This window comes from Chlorocebus sabaeus, chromosome 22 (genome assembly GCF_047675955.1).
Source record: "Chlorocebus sabaeus isolate Y175 chromosome 22, mChlSab1.0.hap1, whole genome shotgun sequence".
NCBI lineage: Eukaryota > Metazoa > Chordata > Mammalia > Primates > Cercopithecidae > Chlorocebus > Chlorocebus sabaeus.
The window spans coordinates 60,487,793-60,511,226 of NC_132925.1; the positions used below are offsets into that span (position 1 = coordinate 60,487,793).

Sequence of the window (23,434 nt, forward strand, 5' to 3'; positions counted from 1 at the left end):
CCTTGTCCTCTATTGTTTCCCCTCCATATCCTGTACTCCATCTTCCACCAAACCATTTGCAATTCTTAGATTGTTTCTTAAATATCTGTATCTTTGCATGTAGTATTTATTCTATCTGGAAAACGTTTTTTGTTTAGTGTTTGTATGTTTCTACTCATTCTTTTAGACTTAGAATTCTTACCATCTTTGTGATCTATTTTCCTCATCCTTTCCTTCTCCCCAACCACTGTTAGGTGCTTGCTCCCTGTGTTCCTATTTGCAAAGCTCTGGTACAATATGTGTCACAGTGAATTATTGATTTGTCAGTTGGTTTCAGATTGAGAGTTTTTGTGGCCAGCATCTTAGTTTTAATTTATTTGTATTTCTTAACAAGTTCTCTACAAATATTAGTTGATAGTGATATCAATTATGACTAAGCTTATTGAATACTTGCTACGTGGTAGGTATTACCTTGTCTAATTTAATTTAATTAAATCCTCATAACCAATTCCTGAGCTAGCCATTCTAAATATCTCCATTTTATAGGCAAAGAAATTTAAAGGCTCAGAGCGGTCAAGTGGTGACTTACCTAAGGACACACAACTACAAGTGACAGAACCAGGATCAGAAGCCATTCTACCAAATTGCAAAACTCTTTCTTTCAAGCACTGCGTATATTCAGTCATTTCTATCTCTACAAACATTGGCACATTCATGGAATAACTTCCTCCTTGGTTTTTTTTTTCCTTTTATCAAAGTTTTTTTATATTGTAAGGCACACACCAAAATTTACCTTTATAACCATTTCTTCCATGACTATATCAGCCTTACTTTCTTATATGTTCACTCACCTGGCCATATGAAGTTCAGTACTTAGGCATGAATGTTTCACATGCAACAATTTTCTTATCAATTCCTTGACTCTCTCTAGACCTGGATTGTGTTCTAAATGACACACTACTCCACCCCCGATATACACACACACTACAGTTCTGGACACTTAGTAGAACTTAACAAGAATTATTGCTTTTATACTATACGTAGTTGGTCGCTTTCGTTGTTTTTCTTGTATGAGTCTCTAGAAGATTGGAGGCAGGCTAGGAATATGACATGGTTAACCAATCTGAAGATTAATCCTTGTCAAGTTTTTTTCACTTAAGGAAAGGCTTAACTACTTTCAAAAAGAGAGAACGTAAAGCAAAATAAAACTGACACATTAAAATAGTGGTATCACCGAAGGCATAGATGCTCAATGTGGAAAGGATCCTTTGAAGTCATGAAATTCACCACCCTCTGAAAACAGAAAAGGAAACTGGGGGATACTTGTGCTGTTACTTGCCTTGCTCCACATCTCCCACTTTAGATGCAAAGCCTGGAGAGAGAATTGGGATCTCCTGGTGATTTGAAGTCCTGTGCTATCTCTCTTTTGGACAGGGGCTTCTGTGAATTAATGTGCAAAGGGTCAAATGCAAATACTTTGCACTTAAGAGTGTTCCAGACTGGAACCCTGGCCCTGTGTGAGATTGTGCTTTGAACATCACTGTGTGTCAAAGCAGATTATGATAGTGAGCTATAGAACAGGACAAGCAGCCAAGCAGCTCTAAGAGAGGATTAAATAATTGATTGTTGATAGTTGACCTATACAATAATACATCAGGCCAAGTAGATGCAGCTGGCCAGGATACCCAGTGAGGCATTTCCAACCTATTCGTTTACTCCTTGCTGATGTGGCCTTTTGAGAGAAGAGGTGATAACTGGATGACTAAGTGCCTAAATGTATTGCAGCTGTCCTTTGAGGGGGGTCCAAGAATTACTTAATGGTCCCTGGAAGATTTTTTTTTTTTTTTAAATTACACACTCAAAAATACAGTTGAATTGAAATGAGAGCATCCAGAATAATGACTACGCTCTGAACCAGGCTGTGAGCTGTATGTCCTTGTGAGTAAATGATGGTCCCATGCAAGGGCCTCTTACATAACCATTATTACCAGCGAATAGTTACACAAACTGGTCTTGCCATGCTGCCAAGTCTGGCAGAATATTTTTTTTCCTTTTGGTTCTAGTACATACTGGTTAATTTCAATAAAAATGAATTTTTGTTGAAGTCATAAAGGGCTATTATCCTATTTGAGGTTGTCTTAAAGGCTGCAACAGGTTCTTTGTCAACAGCGTGACAACCTTGTAATTGTTTAAATGAATATTAGACTTGTACATAAAAAAGTCTTCTGAAGGAAGACACAGGTAAAAGGCAGAAAGCTGTGAAACATTTTTAAAGGTACATTCAATTCCTTGCCACACAGATGCACATACACCCTCATGCACATATACACAAATACAGCTTTAGAAAACTATATCCAAGTTAATATTTATGGAGCCACTATCATGTTCAAGGCATCAGATTCCCTGTTACGAGAGGTAAAGGAGTTTGCTGTCTTTTGGGAAGATACCACAGTAAGTCTTCACTTAATGTCAATAGGTTCTTAGAAATTGCAACCCTAAGTGAAACAATGTGTAATGAAACTAATTGATATAAATAAAAGTTAAGTTTCTATGGCATTTTTCTGGTCACAAAACATCACCAAACTTCTAAATAAAGACCCAAAACCCCCCCTTTTTTTTTTTTTTTTGACGGAGTCTTGTTCTTTCGCTCAGGGTGGAGTGCAGTGGCACAATCTTGGCTCATTGCAACCTCCGCCACCTGGGTTCAAGTGAGTCTCCTGCCTTAGCCTCCTGAGTAACTGGGACTACAAGCACGCGCCACCACGCCTGACTAGTTTTTTGTATTTTTAGTAGAGACAGGGTTTCATCATGTTAGCCAGGATGGTCTCGATCTCCTGACCTTGTGATCCACCTGCCTTGGCCTCCCATCACACTTCTACTATTAAGCATTGAAATAAATATGAACTATGTATATACTTAAGAAAGAATAACAAACATAAGATAATATTTACCCAATTTTTAATGAATCTGTGAGTGACAGTGGTTGTAGTAGTGGCAGGTTAAATCAAGGAATAAATGCAAAGAGAAAATTGTCAGGAGCCCCTCCGACCACCATGCAGTTCAAAAACAGTAACAAATATGGGGGTTTGCTAGGCGCTTTTATACTGCAGTTTATTGTCAGGCATCTGTGTGTTTACTGTACACTCCACAGATTTTTATTTTACAGTGGTTTATATTTATTCATCCCTTTATTCTTTTTCAACCTGCTGAATTCCAATTCAGGGTCATAGGTGGCTGGAGCCTATCCCAGCAGCTTAGGGTACAAGGTGGGAAATGACCTTGGACAGACCCCATCCCATTACAAGGTGCAGTCACACATAGCTGCCTTTATTCTGAGTGGGACAACTTAGACTCGCCAGTTCACCTGACATGCACAGCTTCGAAATGTGAGAGAAAACCAAAGTACCTAGAGAAAACCCATGCAGACGTGGGGGGAATGTGCCAGCTCCACACAGACAGTGGACCTGGCTAGGAATTGACTTTTTTTTCCTCTCATCAATTCTATAACAAAACAATGTTGAATGAAGCAGCATTATTCGAGGACCTGCTGTACATGCACTCAAATTACATATCATTCATTAATCTATTCATTTACCAAATATTAATGAAGCACCTGCTATGACGAGGTACTGTGCTAGTGCTGGGAATACATGGCCAACAAAATCACATGTGGTCACTAGGGTCATAGAGCTCACAGTTTATCGATTTGTGATAGTCTCAAGCCAAATGAATATAAAGATTATTGTGTAACTATCACTGAAATAAGTGCCCTGAAAGAATGGAACATGGCTCCATGAGTATGTAGATCAAAGGAAACAGTCTGAGATTGCAGTAGTGATCAGCGAATGAAAGAACTCTGAAGCTGAAATTGAAGGACCAGCATGAGAAGAAATGTGATGAGTATCTTAAAGAAGATACTACAAAAATATGATGTGATCAATGTGTAGGAAAAATGAAATTTGGGTTGGGGAAGTCAGAAAGACTTTGCTAGAAGGTGGTAGATGAGTCTCAAAGAATGAGTTAGGAGTTGCATAGGTTTGAGACCTTTAGGATCTCTGGTATATCACTTAATGACTACTACATTATTCTTCCTTTGTTCTACAATTTAGTTTTTTTATCCAGTGCTTTATTTATTTATTCATAATCCCTGGAGTTCCAGGCATATGATAGGCTGTGTGATAGAAAGGCATTGGGAAAATAGACAAAGAATAAGAGCTCACATTCCGGAGAATAAGACCTGAAAACAATGTTCTGTATTTTTTATACCAAGTATTTTCCAAGTGTGTATTACATATTTCTCTAATAGACCAAGTAGCTTTTCTTATTTCTCAAGTGACATTCTTCATTCTGTTTTCTAGGCAAGCAGTTTTACAAAGCAGAGCTGGACATTCTGAAGTGTTGCTAATTGTTGAGAGTTGTTTTATGAGTAACTGATTACTAATCATAGGGAAAGTATTACATTTTAAGAAAATTTATTTTATAAAATGGAACTGATTCAAGGTCAACCCTATGCAAATACCATGTTCAATCTAGATCTTGGATGCTTTGTGAGTAGGAGCAAAAAGGTGGAGTTTCAGAACACATGAGGGAGAATTATACATAATCTGCAGTTCATGTTGTTAGTGCCAGCATCCACAGTGTGGGTGGCAGCCATAGAAATGTGTGACAGGGGTGTATGTCATCTGTCACACATACCTGGTTGAGAGTCATTGGTGTACTGTGGACTCCTTGAGAGGATAGTCCATGACTTAAATTATTCTTTTTTTCCCCACCTAGATTGCTACATTCATTTGTCCATATATTCATTCTAATCACGTTCATTCATTCAACACATTTTTTTTGTGTGTGGTTTTCTCATTCCATTTCTATCTCTCTGGAATTAAAGAGCTCATGCATATTGAGTCAGGTGGGGAAATTGATCCAGATGGCCAATCAGAGACTTGTGCATCTTAAGATCTCTTCAGGAAGGGAGGAACTGTGTGCAATAAAGACAGAAATAATTTTATATATGTCAGGCTCCATCCTAGGTGCTGGGGACTCAACTGTGAGGGAAGCATTAAAAAACACTATTTTTCTTCATGGAAGCTACATTTTAGCTGGGGAGATAGAAAATAAGTAAGTGAAATGAATAAATGAAATTTAAAATGTGCTAGTGATAAATATTGTAGACAAAATAAAAGAGGAAGGGAGGAGAGGGAAGAAGTAGAGACGTGGTGGTATTAGTACTGTTTGTGGTAATGGATGGCTCTTGAAGGCCTTTCTAAGATGATGTTTGCATAAAGACGTGGAAAAGATAAAGGTGCATAATAGTTGTTCACAAAACATTTTTTGGGCAAATATATATTGTCTCAGTGTGAGGTGATGTTTATCTGGTGGACCAAGAAGTGAAAGGAATTCAGAATATGATTTTTGCCTATTTCCTAAGGTTGAATGTCAATATCATGGCATTGTAAAAAGCAGACTGGTCTTACCTGAGTATTTAGAGTGGAAGGAATAGATGGAGGAAGGAATGGTCTGGCACAGGTTTAAGGAAGGAAATCATGGAAGTAAATCAGAGGTGTCCAAAGAGAATACTCACCTTAGTTCAGAGGCTACCTGGATCCCCATCTTCTCAGTGGAGTCAAAGTATATATCTCACTGACTTATTAGCCTACTCAAGTTATCATTTTCTTCCTTAGACCATACTTCTGCTTAGGAAAAATTGTATTACGCCTTCTTAGAATCAAATAGGAGTGTGCATTTTTTTTCAAATCAAGCTCTCAATCATTAATTTCTCTTCATAAACTTTTTCAGGCTGTTAACAAAAATAAATTATCAGTAATTGCTGGGAATGGCTGATTTATCTGGGATTGTCACTGAAGTATAAAATGCAATTTAGAATCTCATGATTATTATTACATTTCATTCACTAAATATGTGACCTTCTAATTTAGAAATTTAAGATGCATATTAGGTAAATATTAAAATTGTACTGTTTTAATTGTAATTTTTTTTCCAGCTTCCTTTTAATTTGATTATATAATATTTTGTTTGATTGGTATTGGGGGCTGCAGTGGGGAAGTAATGGCCATTTCTCCTACTGTCTTCCATGAAGCCTGACATTAAAGAGACTTCTAAAACTGTAAAACAATGTGATTCTTCTTACTATTTTACTTTTTGGAAAAATATAGTTTAATTTTTAAGAATCTTCAGGTCAAAAAGTTTGAGAACTACTGGTTAGAGGTCAAGAATATGGACACTGAAGTTAGACTGACTGCCTGTTACTGAGCTTTAGGTGACCCATAGCGAGTTATGTACCTGTGCAGTGCCAGATACTCCACCTGTAAAATGGGAATGGTCATCTTACCTATGTCATATGGGCTATTTTGAGGTGTAATTGAAAGAAGGCATGCTGCATAGTAACTATTCAGTAGATATTTGATATTATAACTTGCCCAGCTCCATGTCTGTGAGATCAGAAAGCTGAGGCAATCAGATTAAATATCTTGGTTGAAGTCACACAGAGAGTCAGTGTCAGGACTTGTCTTCTGATTCTCACTACCCCACACTGACTTTCCAGAACCTTTATCAGCCATTGGCTCCAAAGTTGCTCAGAACCATAGAATCATTATTTAGTGATTGCTCTTTGGAAACTAAAGGGGGGGAAAAGATCTTTTCTATTCGATGTTTTTTGGGAAATGATGATAGTACTTTGTATTAGTCTGTTTTCACGCTGCTGATAAAGACATACCCAAGACTGGGAAATTTATAGAGAAAAAGAGGTTTAATGCATTCACAGTTCCACATGGCTGAGGAGGCCTTATAATCATGGTTGAAGGCAAAAGGCATGTCTTACATGGCAGCAGACAAGATAGAAATGACAGCCAAGTGAAAGGGGTTTCCCCTTATAAAACCATCAGATTTCGTGAGACTTATTCACTACCATGAGAACAGTATGGGGGAAACCGCCTCCATGATTCAATTATCTTCCACTGGGTCCCTCCCACAACACGAGGGTATTATGGGAGCTAAAATTCAAGATGCGATTTGAGTGGTGACACAGCCAAACTGTATCATAGTTCTAGTTCATTATAACTGTATGACATGTACAGTTCTCTAACCACTTGCAATCTGATTATCTTTATCCCTATAAGATAAGCAGAGCAGGTGATTTTGTCTCCATTTAATAGATGAGGAATTCTGGTACTCAGGGAAGGTTAAATGACTTGCCTAATATTTCATGACAGATCAGGCATGAGATACCAGGTCTTCTAACTCCTTTGTGTTGTATTATGCAACTGTTCAGTATTGTAAATATTATCTAATCCAACCTCTTAATTTCACAGAGGAAAATGAGTCCCAGAGAGGTGAAGTGACTTTCCAAGGGCACAAAAGACCGGAATAAGTTGGAGAAGAAGCTAAAATAATAAATGTGGGGTGGGGATTGTTTCATTTCTTTGTTAGAGGTTTTAGTTTATCCTAGTTTAATGATAATAATTATGGTTTTTTTCTGATTCTAGGTGTATAAACACTGCAGGGCTATAGTTTTAGTGGTTTAATTATCATGATTTGGGTAATGTATATTTTGCCTAATTAGCCAGGTTGTTTAATGGCCCTTGTTCTTGTGTTCTCTGTGTTTAAAACCCCAGCCTTATTGTGTTGTGGATCTTGTTGGAGGCGATTGGCTTTAACTTGCACCAGGGGATGCATAGATTGCTTCTCAGGACTGAGTTTCACTTCAGATATTTGCAAATTTCAGTTTTACACACTTTTCATGCTAGACTCGGTGGTCTGAGTGTTTATTCTTTTTTTTGAGAGAGGGAGGAGGAAAGGAATGATTGATATCAATATCAAATCATGGGAGTATTGTCTATTTTTGTAGGAAAGATGTGTAGTATAATGTAAAGAAGGCAATATTTTTGTCTACTTTTGGGCTTTATATTAAAACAGCTGCATATATCATGTTTGTAGTTCTTTGGTTAAAAGAAAAGGGCAAAGTAGAACAAAAACACTCAGTCTTTGTAGCATTATTGTTTTTTGCCATGCATTGCCATATGACATCAGGCTTGTCCAGGGTGGTCTAGGAGAAGGAGAAGGGATATGGAAATGATTGAATGACGGAGAATGAACTTTTGTTTTACTTATGTTTCTCAAGACTTTAAGACTGTGTGGGACAAAAGGGACTATTCACAATTTAACAAGACATGTGGGTATCTCTTGCAGGCTAGTAATTTGATGCCTCTTTGAACAGATGTACTTAATAGGTTGTTCATTTAGAGGTGAGTTTGAGTACTCTATGGGGTAAGGATGAAGAAAGATCACCACTGGTGGAAACTCTCAACCTCATCTCTATTGTCTAAGCTCTGGTCCCCAAATTTATATTCTCCCCTCAGCAAAACCAAAACTCTAGGCTCTTCACATCCACCCTCCTTAGAAGGCAGTCATCTTGGACTTGCCTTTCTGGGGACTCACACAACACCCAAAGCAGTTTATTAAGTAATTGTTTCCAGCCACATATATTTTAACCCTACTTGAAGTACTGGGAAACACATGTTCTTCATCTCGTTACATTTATAATAACAATTTAGTATCCCAAGACCCATTTTTTTAGCTTTCCCTATTTGATGGGGCCCTGACTACCTAAATGGTTGGCCCACCCTTAATCTGTCTCTGAGTCTGTGATATAGGATGGGTCTTCTATTTTAATATGCATGGAGTAGATAGACATCATTTATTTCTTGAGTAAATGAATCAAGACACATACTATAAAACTTATATTTCATTGACTTGTAGTTGCTGGAAGATTCAAGATGGTCTGTTTGAAACTTGACCCATTATATTGAAAACTGGGAAAGATGTAGAATTGGCACTTCTGAGGGATGATGGTCCTCTCCTCATCTTTAAACAAGATAACCACACAGTGTTTTTTCTAAACTCTAGGAATTGTAACCATACCCTTTTGCAAGATACAAAGAACACTATCACGAATTATTTACCAATCTTTGAAATAACCTTTTTTTAATATTAAGGATAAGGTAATCATCTTCCCAATTTACAGAGTAATATTGCTAATAAACTCAAGAGCAGTTCCATGTACCAAAGATCACATTGTGCTAAGTGTGAAAATCAGGAAGAAACTTAAATCTTGAGTTTCTTTGTCTTGTATTCTGTCTACTTCAGTTCCTTGCCTTGGTTTTGGAAATGCTTTAGTTCTTACTAATCAAGTAATTTTAGCATATACTCTTCATGTATCCTGTGTCTGAGAAAGTTTTGTGGTATGTAATTTCTCAAGCAGATTCTCTATAGCAGAGGTGAATTATTTCCACATCATTCCACTGGCTGCTGTGGCTGCTGAGTGGAGGAACACTCATAGGTAGGTCAGAATCATGAGCTGGCACTTGTTACTGACATTTTGGGAAATTACAACATTTCTCAAAACATCTACTCCTGAGTAGCCTCCTCTATAGTCAGTCTGTTGGGTCCGGTGATTGAAAAGACCCTTGGCTTTCATGCCACTTGCATTCTCTTGGACTTTACTGGCAGAATAATTAGAGACAAGAAGCAGGGAGTTGTGAATTTGCTCAGGCTCATGAAAGAGGTGCCTTTCTTCCTTTAATGACTTCCAAAGGAGTTAGAGTAGGGGTCAGATAAACAACAAATTCTGTATTACTCCTCTGAATTATATCCATTTAAAAAGTGCCATTTCCTCCATGAACCCTTTTTTCTTTCTTATTCCATCTTGAAATAAACATCATTGTTTTTGTAAAAACTATTCATACTTACTGTAAAATTGAAACAAATCATAAAGTACAGAGAAAAAGGCAAGAAGCATCCTCAAACCAACCACTCAGAGAAAACACGATAACATTTGGTGAACACCCTAACCCTACAAGGTACATTTCTAAGCTCCTTTTGACATGCCTGTGTGCCAAAGATGATGTCATATTTGTATTTGTATTTGTGTCTGGTTAATATTTATGTTTTATCTCTCCCACAGAATATAAACTCTGAGGATAGGCATGGTGTCACATATATTTTTGTACAGTGTCTAATAAGGCATTACATATTTGGTAGGCCTTCAAATGTATGCTTTAAAATAAAGAAGCCAAATGTATAAGTTCTTCTATAAGACCCTAATTTTGGATGGAATGTGCTTTCCTTGGAACAGATTGCAAATGGGCGATAGTGGTAGCAGAAGATTGGGGGAATTAGATAAAGTAACAAGGCACACCAACTTTTCTTTGCTTCTCCTGGGTGTTTCATAGTCATGCTGGGGTGCAGCCCATAGGTGCCCTGGTGATGAGCTCTAGTTTGCTGATGTATCCTCATCGGCTTAACTAGAGCTTCTCATAATGGGGATTGAAGGGTGGTGATCAAGATTCAGGGTTTGATTGCTGAACTTTTGCTGCATTTAGGTTCCAGTGATTTTTTAGTAATGTGTGTCTTGGAAAAAGGACAGGGTATTAACTCAAATGTCATGTTTAAAGGGTAGGCAGACTGTCCGTGAGGTTCCAATTGTGTAGCTGCCAACAATGTTTGAATTACAACATTAACAAGTCCTTTGCGATCTCTTAATCGAAAGTGAGGTGTTAGAACAAAGCTGCATCCCAGCAGATGGCCCAGGATTTCATCCTTTTCAGTCTGGGCACATTTATCCATGGGGTGCCCTTTGATCGAGCTGGAGGGCCTGCCATTGTCTCTAATATTCTAGACCCAGGAGACATTTAGATACCTTCTAAATAAATTTCTTAGCACTGTGCTTGGAGGAGGAACTTTTATATATGAACCTCTATCAGGCAGTGCAGCAGTCTGGTCGTTTATCTACTGGGCACTTATTACACAGAAAAAGAGTTTAAACAGACATAGATTTCATCATCTAAAATAGATTGACTAAACTTGGCCTGTTCTGATTGGCTGAGAGACCCTCCTTTTCCATCTTTTATTTTTTCCTAGTGAAATCATACCATTCTCTCTATAATCTCCCCCAAACAGGATGTAATCTCTCTTTCTCTATTTTTAAAATGTCTATTCATTAATAGTTCATAGAGGTAATATTGCACAATGAAAATATGGGTAATTGAGTTGTTTATTAAATAGATTAATAATTTTAAAATGTTTGCAATGGCATTTTAACTAATCTCTTTCACTCCACATCAGCAATCCTTGTCTCAGAACTTTGGTTGTTGCCAGAGTAAATCTGTTGGAACATTTTAAATATAATTTAATTCTATTGATTTAAAAAATTTAACTTTTAATTTAATTAATTAATTAATTAATTTTTGAAACAGGGATCTCACTCTGTTGCCCAGGATGAAATGCAGTGGCATGAACATGGCTCATTGTAGCCTCAACCTCCCAGGCTCAAGTGATTCTCCCAATTCAGCCTCTCGTGTAGCTGGGACCACAGGGTACATCACCATGCCGAGCTATTTTTTTGTATTTTTTGTAGAGATGGGGTTTTACCATGTTGCCTAGGCTGGTCTCGAACTCCTGAGCTCAAGCGATCTGCCAACCTTGGCCCCCCAATATGCTGCGATTACAGGAGTGAGCCACCATGCCCAGTCTAACTTTTTAAAAATAATGATTTCAGACATAAAAGTTTTAAAAGTAGTGCAAAGAATTCCCATTATCCTGTCATCAGACTCCCTAAATGTTAATATTTTACCATATATGCTTGATCCATATCTATCTATATACAGTTTCAAACTACTTGTTTGAAAGTAGGTTGCAGGCATAATCCCTTCAGGACAACTGTAGACAAAGACATATACCCTTACACTTAAAGTCATTGTGTTAAGGCTTTTGGTATGTGTTCAACAACAATGGAAATATCACTGACACTATTAGCAGTTAACATTCATAAAGTATGTTGGGCCAGGTATGAGCTTTATATACTTTATCAGTCAGAGTTCCTGATTGTAGATGTTAAACACACCTACAAAATACTTTTGTGGCTGCACCTAGTTGTGTTGGATTGAGTAACCGAAATTATAGGCTAGTCAAATTCACACATACAATTGACCATTGCCTATTATTCCAAGTTATCACTCATAACCCTGTGACAGAGGTGTTACTGTCCCATTTTATAACTGAAGAAGCTGAGGTGAAGTAACTTGGCCATGGTCAAATTAATTAGTAAGTGGCAGAAGTACAATTTGAGCCCACACAGTGCAGCTGTGGAGCCTTTCTTCTAACCCACTCTACTGGACTGTCTCCTTAAGAACTAAGTAACTGGCAATCAGCTTATTTGCAACATCTAAAAGAACTCAGGTGTATAAAGTAAAGAGCTGATGAATGAATTCAACTCCATTAGATAATAAAGTTTACTATATTGTAGGAACGGTGCCAGGCAGTTAGAATATGACACGAATCTTCCTCTCAGGAAACCCATCTGAGTAGAAGCAGGTAGTGAAGCAGGAAGATGGATATATGTATCTACCCTAGGTGAGGCAGAAGGAACACTGATTTGAGGAAAGCACTGCTCTGAGGTTTAGAAAAATTGGGTTCTGGTCCTGGCTTTGCTACTAGGTAGTGTTCTGTCCTGACCTGCTCAGTGAATGTTACTTTAGGCAACAGCTCTTCTCTGAACTTCAGTTTCCTTATCTGCAAAATAGGAGGCAATAAATAAGTTGAGGTCGTTATGTCAAAAGGCTTGAATTCACCTTTATCTTGAAATGTGGGCAGTCACTGGGCTAAACACTTAATGTGTATTGAGTCCTTGAAACAATTCTTTTTTTTTTTTTTTTTTGAGACGGAGTCTTGCTCTGTCGCCCAGGCTGGAGTGCAGTGGTATGATCTTGGCTCACTGCAAGCTCCGCCTCCCGGGTTTACGCCATTCTCCTGCCTCAGCCTCCCGAGTAGCTGGGACTACAGGTGCCCGCCACCACACCTGGCTAATTTTTTTGTATTTTTAGTAGAAACGGGGTTTCACTGTGTTGGCCAGGATGGTCTCGATCTCCTGACCTCATGATCCGCCTGCCTCGGCCTCCCAAAGTCCTTGAAACAATTCTTACCAGGTCATCATTATTCCCATTTTTCAGTTGAGCAAACTGAGGTAAGAGAATTTATTTGATGACTTGCTCATGGTCACCAGCTAGGAAGTGAGAAAGTCAAGATTTGAATTCAGATCATGTGGCTCTTGAGTCTAGATTCTTAATATGTGTGTTATACTTCTCTGAAAGACATCAGGAATGTCTTAGTGAAATTTGAATATGTGACCTGCTCCTTTACAAAATCAGTGCTTTAATCCCTGAGCTAAGAAACCTTTAAAATATTTGTACAAAATTATCTAGTACAAATATGTGTTTTATATTGTATTCTTTTATTTGTTCCCACTATAAAGATAAGGTATATTACATGTATGTCTGTATGATTAATGTTAAGTCCATATTTTATTATTTTTCTTCCTTTTTAGAACATTATTTGGATGCTTAATTAGCAGTAAATGCCTGTCAGAAAATGAATAAAAACCTGGATTTTGACCAGTGTTTTAGATTTGACATCAGATTTTGAAGCAGGATTCCCAGGTACATTGCACTGGATTCAATTTTAAAAAGAAGAGTTGGTTCAAGTATTATCATAGGCGCAGAAAGCCTGAGATTAGGAGGGTTGGAGATAAACTGGGACTTGTACCTCACCACCGCCTTGGCCCCCAGCTCAAGAGGAAGTGGAAGGCTGCTGAGATGACCATGTGGGTCATAGCCCATTAGACCCCCTTAGGCATACTGAAAAATTAATGGGATAATCTTTTGCTGTCCAGCTGTAGGATTCATTCATAAAAAACTTGAGTTTGAGATCAAAGCAGATGGAATGTACATGTGCATTTGTGCAAGGAACACTGGAGTGATTAGTTAGTGCTAAAACTATCAAAACTGGAAGGAAAGAATTGCTGTTTGTAACATCCACTGAACTAAGGGTAAAAGTGTTCCTCGTTCCCTGGAAATACAGGACCTTCTGGGACTGACTACTCTGTGAAGATCAGTTTGGATTCTGATTGATTAATTATACAGATAAGGACACTGAAGTCCAGAGAGCAGTGCTTTGCCTGAGGTTGCACGCAGGCAGAGGCAGAGACTGGGCAAGAAGATTATGTTCCCTGAGTGTCTTTAGTTTTGAAGGAGACAATATATGTGATTTTGGGAAAGCCCCACAGTTGCTGCAGCTTCAGCTTCTCCATCTGTAGGTTTAGAAGATAGGACTAGGTCAGAAATGGCATATATATGGCACTGTTGCTGCCACTGTCACCTCCAGGACCCATGCCAGATACCACAAGTTGCTTATGATCAATATGTGATAACAGCATGTTGAGTACTTAGGGCATACTAGATATTCCAATAAACACTTCCCATATACTATTTCACTAAATTCTCACAACCAACCTATCAGGTAGATTTTATCAGCCTTAGTTCACAAACAAGAGAACTTAGATATATTTAGAAACTTGCTTAAGTTTACACTATCAGCAAACAGTGAAGCAGGACTTTGATCCTAGGAAATCTAACCCCAGAGCCCGTATTCCTAAGAGCTACGCTATACTGCTAGGACAGCATATGAGCTTCTGCTGCTCTCTCCTTGTACCCAAAACTTAGGCATGTACCTTATTCCAGTAAACTCCAAATGGTATCAAAACCCTCCTCATGTAACTCCAGGTATCTACTACCAATCGATCATATCAGAATGGGCATGTGAGGTAAACCTTTTTATTATCCCTTGATTAGATGATTTCCAAAGACCCTTCCAACTCTCAGATTCTACTGTGTGGTTTTAAGGATTGAAGCAAGGTGTTAGCTAATAATATTTACAAAATCTGGAATACAGGGTGTTTTGACTGGCTGAGCTGATGACATGGATGTTGTTACTTCTTGGGCTGATCTTGAATTCATGGTTAGTGTGACAAGGGCTGAAATGAGTGAAATTGCTCATCAGGGACTGTGAGGTAGCTCAGGTAGAACTGCTCTAAAGGTACAGATGACAAAGAATGTCACATAGGAGGAGCAAAAAACCCAGAGAAAACGCTGAGAGCTTCCTGAAACAACATCTTTAGCAAAACATTGTCATGTCTGTGATGGACACCTTCTACAGGGACTCCTTCAAGAGATTTTTAGAGTATAAACTCTAAATCCACACTACTTGACTCTGCTATTGATTAGGTGATGACCTTGAGGCAGTTATTAAACTTCTCTTTGTCCCAGTTTTTTCACCTATAAAAATGGGATAACCACGGTACCTACTTCATGGTTGTTGTATGGATTTTTAAAAAATTTTTTTTGATTCTTTTTCTAGAGATGGTGGTCTCCCTGTGTTGCCCAGGGTGGACTCAAATTCCTGGACTTGAACTCTTGGCTTAAAGTGATTCTCCTGCTGTGGCCTCCCAAAGTGCTGGGATTATAGGTGTGAACTACCACACTGGGCCTGTTATATGGATTAAATGAGTTAATATATGCAAATCACTTAAAAATAGCACCTGGCATATAATTAGCACCATATAAATAATGATCCATTCATTGCGTTATACATTTTTTAGAGGCTTCTACTCTAATATAATGAGAAAGAACTCTAAATTGTGGGCTATTTCTGTAACTAATGAAACACATGATCAAAGTTAAGTCTAATTACCTTGTTTGTCAAGCTGATTTTTGTTATGTTGTTTTACATATGAAACTGGGATGATGGGTTCACAGGTAGGGGATAGTTTGCAGTTTAGCAAGCTTGGCCTACTCATTACTCTGATACACACCAGCCGGTATTTTCTTTGGACAGCCAGCCCCATTTCCATCTGCATAGTTTGATTTTGAGGGATGCCCATAGATTTAGCTTGTATGCCTGCTCAGAGTGCACTTTTGAACCCTGCTTTCAAAAGGATTTTGATGTCATATTTGGGCTCAGTGAGGAACAATACCATATGCAATCAGTAATGTCTGCTATTAGCATAGGAAAGGGGAAGCTGCACTCTTGCGAACAGGGCTGGCTACATAATTTGTGAGTCTCAGTGCAAAATGAAAATATGGGCCCTCTTGTTCAAAAGCAGGAAAAAAGTGCCATGAAAAGGACTAAAATATCAAGCTTTTTTCTTTCTTCCATGGTCTCTTTGTCTTGACTTATCGTGGTCTTTTTACTTACTATTTAGTATTGTTATTAAATAAAAATTTAAATTTAAATTATTAGCATGAATTTTACTATTCATCTTATATAGTTTAATGCCAGTTTTTAAATTATTATACTTTAAGTTCTGGGGTACATGTGCACAATGTGCAGGTTTGTTACATATGTATACATGTGCCATGTTGGTTTGCTGCACCCATCAACTCGTCACTTACATTAGGTATTTCTCCTAATGCTATCCCTCCCCCAGTCCCCAACCCCATGACAGGGCCTGGTGTGTGATGTTCCCCTCCCTATGTCCATGTGTTCTCATTGTTCAACTCCCACTTATGAGTGAGAACATGTGGTGTTTGGTTTTCTGTCCTTTGATAGTTTGCTGAGAATGATGGTTTCCAGCTTCATCCATGTCCCTGCAAGGGACGTGAACTCATCCTTTTTGATGGCTGCATAGTATTCCATGGTGTATATGTGCCACATTGTCTTTATCCAGTCTATTATTGATGGACATTTGGGTTGGTTCCAAGTCTTTGCTATTGTGAATAGTGTGGCAATAAACATACGTGTGTATGTCTTTATAGTAGCATGATGTATAATCCTTTGGGTATATACCTAGTAATGGGATTGCTGGGTCAAATGGTATTTCTAGTTCTAGATCCACAATGGTTGAACTAATTTACACTCCCACCAACAGTGTAAAAGTGTTCCTATTTCTCTACATCCTCTATAGCATCTGTTGTTTCCTGACTTTTTAATGATCTCCATTCTAACTGGTGTGAGATGGTATCTCATTGTGGTTTTGATTTGCATTTATCTAATGACCAGTGATGATAAGCATTTTTTCATATGTCTGTTGGCTGCATAAATGTCTTCTTTTAAGAAGTGTCTGTTCATATCCTTTGCCCACTTTTCAATGGGGTTGTTTTTTTTTTCTTGTAAATTTGTTTAAGTTCTTTGTGGATTCTGGATATTAGTGCTTTGTCAGATGAATAGATTGCAAAAATTTTCTCCCATTCTGTAGGTTGCCTGTTTACTTTAATGATAGTTTCTTTTGCCGTGCAGAAGCTCTTTAGTTTAATTAGATTCCATTTGTCTATTTTGGCTTTTGTTGCCATTGCTTTTGGTGTTGTATTCATGAAGTCTTTGCCCATACCAATGCCCTGAATGGTATTGCCTAGGTTTTCTTCTAGGGGTTTTGTGGTTTTAGGTCTTACATTTAAGTTTTTAATCCATCTTGAGTTAATTTTTGTATAAGGTGTAAGGAAAGGATCCAGTTTCAGCTTTCTACATATGGCTAGCCAGTTTTCCCAGCACCATTTATTAAATAGGGAATCCTTTCCCCATTGCTTGTTTTTGTCAAGTTTGTCAAAGATCAGATGGTTGTAGATGTGTGGCGTTATTTCTGAGGCCCCTGTTCTGTTCCATTGGTCTATATATCTATTTTTGTACCAGTACCATGCTGTTTTGGTTACTGTAGCCTTCTAGTATAGTTTGAAGTCGGGGACTGTGATGCCTCCCACTTTGTTCTTTTGCTTAGGATTGTCTTGGCAATGCAGGCTCTTTTTTGGTTCCACGTGAAATTTAAAGTAGCTTTATTTCCAATTCTGTGAAGAAAGTCAGTGGTAGCTTGATGGAGATAGCACTGAATCTATAAATTACTTTAGGCAGTGTGGCCATTTTCATGATATTGATTATTTCTATCCATGAGCATGGAATGTTCTTCCATTTGTTTGTGTCCTCTTTTATTTCATTGAGCAGTGTTTGTAATTCTCCTTGAAGAGGTCCTTCACATCCCTTGTAAGTTGGATTCCTAGGTAGTTTATTCTCTTAGTAGCAATTGTGAATTGGAGTTCACTCATGATTTGGCTCTCTCTCTGTTATTGGTGTGTAGGAATGCTTGTGATTTTTGCCCATTGATTTTGTATCCTGAGACTTTGCTGAAGTTGCTTATCAGCTTAAGGAGATTTTGGGCTGAGATGATGGGCTTTTCTAAGTATATAATCATATCATCTGCAAACTGAGACAATTTGACTTTGTCTTGTCCTAACTGAATGCCCTTTATTTCTTTCTCTTGCCTAATTGCCCTGACCAGAACTTCTAATACTATGTTGAATAGGAATGGTGAGAGAGGGCATCTTTGTCTTGTGCCGGTTTTCAAAGGGAATGCTTCCAGTTTTTGCCCATTCAGTATGATATTGGCTATGGGTTTGTCATAAGTAGCTCTTATTATTTTGATATACGTTCCATTAATACCTAGTTTATTGAGAGTTTTTAGCATGAAGAGCTGTTGAATTATGTTGAAGGCCTTTTCTGCATCTATTGAGATAATCATGTGGTTTTTGTCATTGGTTCTGTTTATGTGATGAATTACATTTATTGATTTGTGTATGTTGAACCAGCCTTCCATCACAGGGATGAAGCTGACTTGATCGTGCTGGATAAGCTTTTTGATGTGCTGCTGGATTCTGGTATATTGTATCTTTGTTCTCATTGGTTTCAAAGAACATCTTTATTTTTGCCTTCATTTTGTTATGTATTCAGTAGTCATTCAGGAGCAGGTTGTTCAGTTTCCATGTAGTTGTGCAGTTTTGAGTGAATTTCTTAATCCAGAGTTCTAATTTGATTGCACTGTGGTCTGAGAGACTGTTTGTTGTGATTTCTGTTCTTTTACATTTCCTGAGGGGTGTTTTACTTCCAATTATGTGGTCAATTTTAGAGTAAGTGCGATGTGGTGCTGAGAAGAATGTATATTCTGTTGATTTGGGGTGGAGAGTTCTGTAGATATCTATTAGGTCTGCATGGTCCAGAGCTGAGTTCAAGTCCTGGATATCCTTGTTAATTTTCTGTTTCATTGATCTGTCTAATATTGATAGTGGGTTGTTACAGTCTCCCATTATTATTGTGTAGGAGTCTAAGTCTCTTTTTAGGTCTCTAAGACCTTGCTTTATGAATCTGGGTGCTCCTGTATTGGGTGCATATATATTTAGGATAGTTAGCTCTTCTTGTTGAATTGATCCCTTTACCATTATGTAATGGCCTTCTTTATCTCTTTTGATCTTTGTTGGTTTAAAGTCTGTTTTATCAGAGACTAGTATTGCAACCCCTACTTTTTTTGTTGCTGTCCATTTGCTTGGTAAATCTTCCTCCATCCCTTTATTTTGAGCCTATGTGTGTCTTTGCATGTGAGATGGGTCTCCTGAATACTGCACACCAATGGGTGTTGACTCTTTATCCAATTTCCCAGTCTGTATCTTTCATTTGGGGCATTTAGCCCATTTACATTTAAGGTTAATATTGTTATGTGTGAATTTGAACCTGTCATTATGAAGTTCGCTGGTTATTTTGCCCATTAGTTGATGCATTTTCTTCATAGCATCGACAGTCTTTACAGTTTGGCATGTTTTTGCAGTGGCTGATACTGGTTATTCCTTTCCATGTGTAATGCTTCCTTCAGGACCTCTTGTAAGGCAGGCCTGGTGGTGACAAAATATCTCAGCATTTGCTTGTCTGTAAAGGAATTAGTTCTCCTTCACTTATGAAGCTTAGTTTGGTTGGATATGTAATTCTGGGTTGAAAATTCTTTTCTTTAATAATGTTGAATATTGGCCTCCACTCTCTTCTGGCTTATAGGGTTTCTGCAGAGAGATCTGCTGTTAGTCTGATGGGCTGCCCTTTGAGGGTAACCCAGCTTTTCTCTCTGGCTGCCCTTAATATTTTTTCCTTCATTTCAACCTTGGTGAATCTGACGATTATGTGTCTTTGGGTTGCTCTTCTCGAGGAATATCTTTGGGGTGTTCTCTGTATTTCCTGAATTTGAATGTTGGCCTCCCTTGCTGGTTCAGGAAGTTCTCCTGAATAATATCCTGAAGAGTGTTTTCTACCTTGGTTCCATTTTTCCCGTCACTTTCAGGTACACCAATCAAACATGAATTTGGTCTTTTTACATTGTCCCATATTTCTTGGAGACTTTGTTCCTTTCTCTTCACTCTATTTTTTTATAATCTTGTCTTCTCACTTTATTTCATCAATTTGACCTTCAATCACTGATATCCTTTGTTCTGCTTGATCGAATCAGCTATTGAAACTTGTGTATGCTTCATGAAATTCTTGTACTGTGTTTTTCGGCTCCATCAGGTCATTTATTTCCTTCTCCACACTGATTATTCTGGTTAGCCATTCCTCTAACCCTTTTTCAAGGTTTTTAGCTTTTTTTGCGATGGGTTAGAACATGCTCCTTTAGCTTGGAGAAGTTTGTTTTTATCCACCTTCTGAAGCCTACTTCTGTCAGCTTGTCAAACTCATTCTTCATCCAGTTTTGTTCCCTTGCTGGTGAGGAGTTGTGATCCTTAGGAGAAGAAGGGGTGTTTTGGTTTTTGGAATTTTCAGCCTTTCTGCTCTGGTGTCTCCCCATCTTTCTGGTTTTATCTACTTTTGGTCTTTGATGTTGGTGACCTATGGATGGGGTTTTGGTGTGGATGTCCTGTTTGTTGATGTTGATGCTGTTCCTTTCTGTTTGTTAGTTTTCCTTCTAACAGTCAGGCTGCTTAGCTGCAGGTCTGTTGGAGTTTGCTGGAGGTCTACTCCAGACCCTGTTTTCCTGGGTATCACCAGTGGAGGCTGCAGAATAGCAAATATTGCTGCCTGATCCTTACTCTGGAAACTTCGTCACAGAAGGGCACCTGCCAGATGCCAAGCATGTTCTCCTGTATGAGGTGTCTGTTGGCCCCTACTGGGAGTTGTCTCCCAGTCCGGCTACATAGCAGTCAGGGACCCACTTGAGGAGGCAGTCTGTCCCTTATCAGAGCTCCAACACTGTGCTGGGAGAACCACTGCTTTCTTAAGAGCTGTCAGGCAGGGATGTTTCTTCAGAGCTGTCAGGCAAGTCTGCAGAAGCTGTGCCCACAGCTGCCCCTTCCCCCAAGTACTCTGTCCCAGGGAGATGAGGGTTTTTTCTGTAAGTCCCTGACCGAGCCTGCTGCCTTTTGTTCAGATATGCCCTGCCCACAGAGATGGAATCTAGAGAGGCAGTCGGCCTTGCTGAGCTGTGGTGGGCTCCACCCAGTTCCAGCTTCCTGGCAGCTTTGTTTACACTGTGAGCATAAAAATGCCTACTCAAGCCTCAGCAATGGTGGATGCGCCTCCCCCCGCCAAGCTCCAGTGTCCCAGGTCATCTCAGACTCCTACACTAGCAGTGAGAATTTCAAACCAATGGATCTTAGCTTGCTGGGCTCCGTGGGCGTGGGACCTTCTGAGCCAGGCACTGGAGGGAATCTCTTGGTCTGCAGGTTGTGAAGACCATGGGAAAGGCACAGTATTTGGGCAGGAGTGTACTGTTCCTCCTGTTACAGTCTCTCATGGCTTCTCTTGGCTAGGAAAGGGAAATCCCCCAACCCCTGGTGCTTCGGGTGAGGCGATGCCCCACCCTGCTTTGGCTCGCCCTTCGTGGGCTGCACCCACTGTCCAAACAGTCTCAGTGAGATGAACCAGGTTCCTCAGTTGGAAATGCAGAAATCACTTGTCTTCTGTGTTGATCTCACTGGGAGCTGCAGACCAGAGCTGTTCCTATTCAGCCATGGTGGAAGCACCTACTAATGCCAGTTTTAAATGCAAGTAAAAAAGCAATTAACTTGTATGTAGAATCACCAAAATTACTCAACTTGTTTTTCATAGCTTACATATATATACAAATATATATGTATTGTTCTTACCAGAACAGTGAAAATGCTACACAAAACTAAATCAACTTACTATTTTTCTTCTTGATATGCACACAGTCTCCCAACGTCTCTGCCTTAAGGTTACTGATGAGTAAGAAAAGACTGAAAGGAAAATCAATATGAGTTGCCCTATCTTTCCCTTTTCTTTTGTGTCATCGTTTTCAGCATGAGTAGTTAGTTAATAAAGTAGCATAATTAAGAAAGGATATGATGGCTTTCACTGGTTGTTCGTGTTTCTTAGAATGGTGTGTTTCTTAGAAAGAATGACTTCATTCTGTGATTGAAGCCATTTCTGGTTCAAAGGGACATTGTGGCTTCTTGGGGTGCTGTCCTCTTACTCCATTTGTTGATGAAAAGAGTCAAACTTTTTATAATATTTTAAGAGCTTGATTTTGAGCCAAATGTGAGTGACCATGCCTGTGACACAGCCCTCAGAAGATCCTGAGAACATGTGCCCAAGGTGGTCAGGGTACAACTTGGTTTTATATATTTTAGGGAGGCACGAGACATCAATCAAATGCATTTAAGAAATACATTGGTTGGGTTCCGAGAGGTGGGACAACTCAAAGTGGGAGCTCCCAGACTATCAGTAAATTTAAACACTTTCTGGTTCACAATTGGTTGAGTTTTCCTGACGACCTGGGATCAATGGAAAGGAATGTTCAGGTTAAGATAAAGGATTGTGGAGACTAAGTTCTATTGTGCAGTGGAATCTCTCAAATAGCAGACTTCAGAGAGAGCAGGTTGTGTGTTTCTTATCAGACCTAAAAGGGTATCTGGCTCTTAGTTGATTATCTCTTGGATCTGAAAACAAAGGAAGGAAAACAAAAGGGAAAGGGGATTTTCTGTAGAATGTGGATTTTTCCCACAAGAGACTTTCAGGGCAATTTCAAGATATGACAAGAAAATATATTTTGAGGTTATATATTTTTCCTTATCTCATAATGGTATTCCAGAGTGAGATTGAAAAGTAAGTTACGATATATAGGGTCAAATAAAACCCATCTGATCAGAATTTGTGTAGAGCATGATCCCCTAGACCCCTTATGTAGGAATTTGGGCAAGATAAAAAATCAGAGCTTAGTTCTCAAGTTATATTCATAACACACTCACCTTGTACTCCCTTTAAATCTCAGTAAACTCCCACACATGTGCTCATGGGGCATCATGAATGCTGTATGCAAATAGGCAGCAAGAAATGGAAGAAGACACATAGATTGCATGTTACCTGTATCTCCTCTGCTCATGAACATTCTCCATTGTCCCAGCAGACTTCACTTAAAAAATATAAGTTCAGTGATAAAATTATTAATAATTTCAAGACCATGATAGCTGAGTATTTAACCAAGTGTGGGACTCTTCTGAGCACAGGGCCCTAAGTGATTGCACAAGTCACACATGCCCACGAAGTGGGACCTACTTGCATTTGCTGTTGTATTTCATCTCCCCCTTGCAGGGCCCTAAGACTGTACATGGATCACTGCCCCTATGAATGTCTGTAGAGCTCACCATTGTTTGCCTGTTACATGCCATAAACTGCCTACTGTGACTAGTTATCTCATCCCATGTGTTCTTTCTCTCTACAACATTATAAGCTCCTTGAGGGTAGTGTCATAATAATGGCTCCATTTATCATGCAAGTTTGGCCTTGCTGAGGCCTT

The 23,434-nt window shown here is 38.8% G+C and overlaps 1 long non-coding RNA gene across 2 annotated transcripts in view; it reads left to right on the forward strand.

Moving 5' to 3' along the window:
- Positions 1 to 23,434, forward strand: part of LOC119625868 (uncharacterized) — a 549,594-nt gene that overhangs the window by 227,054 nt on the left and 299,106 nt on the right. The window lies entirely within an intron of this gene.